The sequence below is a fragment of the Oncorhynchus masou genome, chromosome 18 (assembly GCF_036934945.1).
Source record: "Oncorhynchus masou masou isolate Uvic2021 chromosome 18, UVic_Omas_1.1, whole genome shotgun sequence".
Lineage (NCBI taxonomy): Eukaryota > Metazoa > Chordata > Actinopteri > Salmoniformes > Salmonidae > Oncorhynchus > Oncorhynchus masou.
This window is the reverse complement of record NC_088229.1, coordinates 75,608,451-75,613,509: the sequence shown is the minus strand read 5'-3', so window position 1 is coordinate 75,613,509 and position 5,059 is coordinate 75,608,451.

Genomic DNA, 5,059 nt, shown 5'->3' with positions numbered 1-5,059 from the left:
AGGGGCGTGGATCAAAACCAGTCAGTATCTGGTGTGACCACCATTTGCCTCATGCAGTGTGACACATCTCCTTCACATAGAGTTGATCAGGCTGTTGATTGTAGCCTGTGGAATGTTGTCCCACTCCTCTTCAATGACTGTGTGAAGTTGCTGGATATTGGTGGGAACTGGAACACGCTGTCGTACACGTCGATCCAGAGCATCCCAAACATGCTCAATGGGTGACATGTCTGGACTGGGACATTTTCAGGAATTGTCTACAGATCTTTGTGACATGTGGCTGTGCATTATCATGCTGAAACATGAGGTGATGGTGGATGAATGGCACTACAATGGGCCTCGGGATCTCGTCATGGTATCTCTGCGCATTAAAATTGCCATCGATAAAATGCAATGGTGTTTGTTGTTCGTAGCTTATGCCTGCCCCATACCACAACGTTGACATCAGCAAACCACTCGTCCACATGACTCCATACACACTGTCTGCCATCTGCCCGGTACAGTTGAACCCAGGATTCACCCATGAAGAGCACACTTCTCCAGCGTGCCAGTGGCCATCGCATAACAACACCAGGTCAAGACCCTGGCGAGGATTATGAACATACATATGAGTTTCTCTGAGACGGTTTTCTGACAGTTTGTACAGGAATTCTCCGGTTGCATCAACTGTCCGGGTGGCTGGTCTCAGACGATCCCGCGGGTGAAGAAGCCAGATGTGGAGGTCCTGGGCTGGTGGGGTTACACATGGTCTGTGGTTGTGAGGGAGGTTGGACGTACTGCCAAGTTGTCTAAAACTATGTTGGACAACAGTAGTCCACTACCCTGGTCAACAGTAGTCCACTACCCTGGTCAACAGTAGTCCACTACCCTGGTCAACAGTAGTCCACTACCCTGGTCAACAGTAGTCTACTAACCTGGTCAACAGTAGTCCACTACCCTATAGACCCTGGTCTACAGTAGTCCACTACCCTATAGACCATGGTCAACAGTAGTCCACTACCCTGGTCAACAGTAGTCCACTACCCTGGTCAACAGTAGTCCACTACCCTGGTCAACAGTAGTCCACTACCCTGGTCAACAGTAGTCTACTAACCTGGTCAGCAGTAGTCCACTACCCTATAGACCCTGGTCAACAGTAGTCCACTACCCTGTTCAACAGTAGTCTACTACCCTGGTCAACAGTCGTCCACTACCCTGGTCAACAGTAGTCCACTACCCTGGTCTACAGTTGTCCACTACCCTGGTCTACAGTAGTCCACTACCCTGGTCTACCCTGGTCTACAGTAGTCCAAGTACCCTGGTCAACAGTCTACAGTAGTCCAAGTACCCTGGTCAACAGTAGTCCACTACCCTGGTCTACAGTTGTCCACTACCCTGGTCAACAGTAGTCCACTACCCTGGTCTACAGTAGTCCACTACCCTGGTCTACAGTTGTCCACCACCCTGGTCAACAGTAGTCCACTACCCTGGTCTACAGTAGTCCACTACCCTGGTCAACAGCAGTCCACTACCCTGGTCAACAGTAGTCCACTACCCTATAGACCCTGGTCAACAGTAGTCTACTATCCTGGTCAACAGTCGTCCACTACCCTGGTCAACAGTAGTCCACTACCCTGGTCTACAGTTGTCCACTACCCTGGTCTACAGTATTCCACTAGCCTGGTTAACAGTAGTCCACTACCCTGGTCAATAGTAGTCCACTACCCTGGTCAACAGTAGTTCATACCTTATAGACCCTTGTCAAAAGTAGTCCACTACCCTATAGACCCTGGTCAACAGTAGTCTACTACCCTGTTCAACAGTAGTCCACTACCCTGGTCAACAGTAGTCCACTACCCTATAGACCCTGGTCAACAGTCGTCCACTACCCTGGTCAACAGTCGTCCACTACCCTGGTCAACAGTAGTCCACTACCCTGGTCTACAGTTGTCCACTACCCTGGTCTACAGTAGTCCACTACCCTGGTCTACAGTAGTCCACTACCCTGGTCAACAGTGGTAAACTACCCTATAGACCCTGGTCAACAGTAGTCTACTACCCTGGTCAACAGTAGTCCACTACCCTGGTCAGCAGTAGTCCACTACCCTGGTCTACAGTAGTCCACTACCCTGGTCAACAGTAGTAAACTACCCTATAGACCCTGGTCAACAGTAGTCTACTACCCTGGTCAACAGTAGTCTACTACCCTGGTCAACAGTAGTCCACTACCCTGGTCTACAGTAGTCCACTACCCTGGTCAACAGTAGTCCACTACCCTGGTCAACAGTAGTAAACTACCCTATAGACCCTGGTCAACAGTAGTCTACTACCCTGGTCAACAGTAGTCCACTACCCTGGTTAACAGTAGTCCACTACCCTGGTCAACAGTAGTCCACTACCCTGGTCAACAGTAGTCCACTACCCTGGTCAACAGTGGTAAACTACCCTATAGACCCTGGTCAACAGTAGTCTACTACCCTGGTCAACAGTAGTCCACTACCCTGGTCAGCAGTAGTCCACTACCCTGGTCTATAGTAGTCCACTACCCTGGTCAACAGTAGTAAACTACCCTATAGACCCTGGTCAACCTGAGTCCACTACCCTGGTCAACAGTAGTCTACTATATCGAGAATAGTTTGCCTTTTGAGACAAACATCTTGTTTTGAATCATTTATTAATGTGATGTGAGGTATTAAAACGAGGTCACCCAGGCATTGTGAAGAAATTATGTGATTTATTGACCCCCCAGGGGTTAACAGTTTAAATAAATATTCTTTCTCCTCAGCTACTCCCATCTGCATTATGACCCCTAACAGCGCAGAATACCTGGGAGTACAGCCACAGCCATGTATAATTCATGGGTTTGTGTCCATTTTAGAAAGCATGAGGTAGAAACTATGGCCCCTCATACAGAACACATGACAATAGGGAAAGGCGTTCATTGAAGGACGAAACCGGTTACTCTGATGACATGAACCTTGAACTGTGAGCCAAGAGTAAATCTACCATTCGAACTACAATTTATGAACACTTGCCAACCAAAAAACCAAAAAACATTTATTTGTTATACTGTTAGGCACCGCTACCTCAGCTGAGTGTAGTTTTCCATCAGAGTAACCTGTGCTGGAAATGTTGTTGTTTTGTTATTTTCTAATAACTAATTTCATGCAAGTGACTGACTGAACGTGCTTGGGAGAAATCTTCACTGTAGTATTTCCGATTTGACAGGACGCCCAGACCCATGTTTTGAGAACGATCTCTCAGTTTCACGGTCTCAGCTTGGAGAGAAGAAGCCTCGTTATTGGTCACTCGCGTGAACCTGTATTGTATTTGTCACATGAATTATAGAAAATGAAAAAGCTAAATGAGCTAAATCAGTCTGTTTATATTAGAGAACTAACGGGACTGCCCCGGTAGAGCTCCTGATCGGCATGTATACATGATGCATTGAGTTGGCTGAAACCTCTCCAGCACACTGATATTAAAGAATAAATCATTTAAGATTGACTTTGGGTGTAAAATGACAAAACTGTTTGTTTTGTTGTTCACATTAATGCATCTGTTGTCTAGTTTATGTCTCTTTCTTTTTTTAACACAGGAGTTTGTTTTCAACTCACTCAATATTGTTAGCCTGAATGCTCGGGGTTTGAGGGATCCTGCAAAAAGGAAAGCCTTATTTTTACATTGCAAATGCAGTAACACAGATGTTGTCCTTCTTCAGGAAACTCATTTGCGTGAAAGTGACCTAAAATTTTGGAATCAAACCATTCAATTGACTCAGATGTTGTTTTATTTTTGGACTTCTGTAAAGCCTTTGATAGAATTGAATATTAATCTCTCTTTCGGTCTCTTAAACTTTTTTTTGTTTTGGTTTGCATGTTTTAAAAGATAAAAATAGTTATGTGATATTAAACCTTAATACATCCAGATAGAGGTGTATGACAGAGATGCCAAATTTTGCTGTTTTTTATTCATTTTGACAGTGGAACTTCTATCTCCAGATATGAATATTTCAAATCTGCATGATTTATCCATTTTTTAACAGAGATTAATTTCTCAACTGGCTGAAGTTACTACTCTTTTTTTTAAAGACAAAGACCAGGTCGCCCATGTCCTTAATGCTACCACTGCATTCTCTAATACATCTGGATTCAAACTTAACATTTTAAAATTAGAAAAAATGAAGGTCTATGTGACTCTGATGATAAAGAAATAGAAACATTCCCGTAAAGGACTATGTAGGAATACATCGATCGATAAGAAAAACACTTTCCCAGACAAAATATGAATTTCTCTCCAAAAATTAAGAAAACAATGAGTATATTTAATAAGTGATATTTCTATACTTAGCAGAGTGCTTCTGGGACTGTCTCGCTTTGTGTACCCCTCATTATCTGTATTTGTTTAATTCCCTCTACTTGAGATCATCAAGACCTTTCTTGATGCGCAAACTAAAAATGTCAGTCCTCTCAAACAACAGATCTGTAGCAGGTCTGGAAGTATCGGATGTTGTTGAGATAAATAACAAGATCAATTGGTTGAAAAGACATTTGGTCAATACAGAATCAATTTGATATTTCATTCCAAACAATGTGTTTAATAAATTGGGAGGTCTTCAATTTTTACTAAAATGTAATTCTATTTCAAATCAAATTTTCGAATAAAAAAAACACATTTTATTTGTCACATGCGCCGAATACAACAGGTGTCGACCTTACTGTGAAATGTTTACTTACAAGCTATTAACCAACAATGCAGTTTAAGAAATAGAGTTAAGAAAATATTTACTAAATAAACTAAAGTACAAAAATTTAATCAATAGTAACTCAAGAAACGAACAATAATGAGGCTATATACAGGGGGTACCGGTGCGGGGTACAGGCTAGTTGAGGTAATGTATACATGTAGGTAGGGGTAAAGTAACTATGCATAGATAATAAACAGTGAGCAGCAGTGTAAAAACAAAGGGGGGGGGGGTGTCAATGTAAACAGTCCGGGTGGCCAATTGATTCATTGTTCATTGGTCTTTTTTGGACCTAGATGCACTCCGGTTCCGCTTGTCCTGCGGTAACAGAGAAAA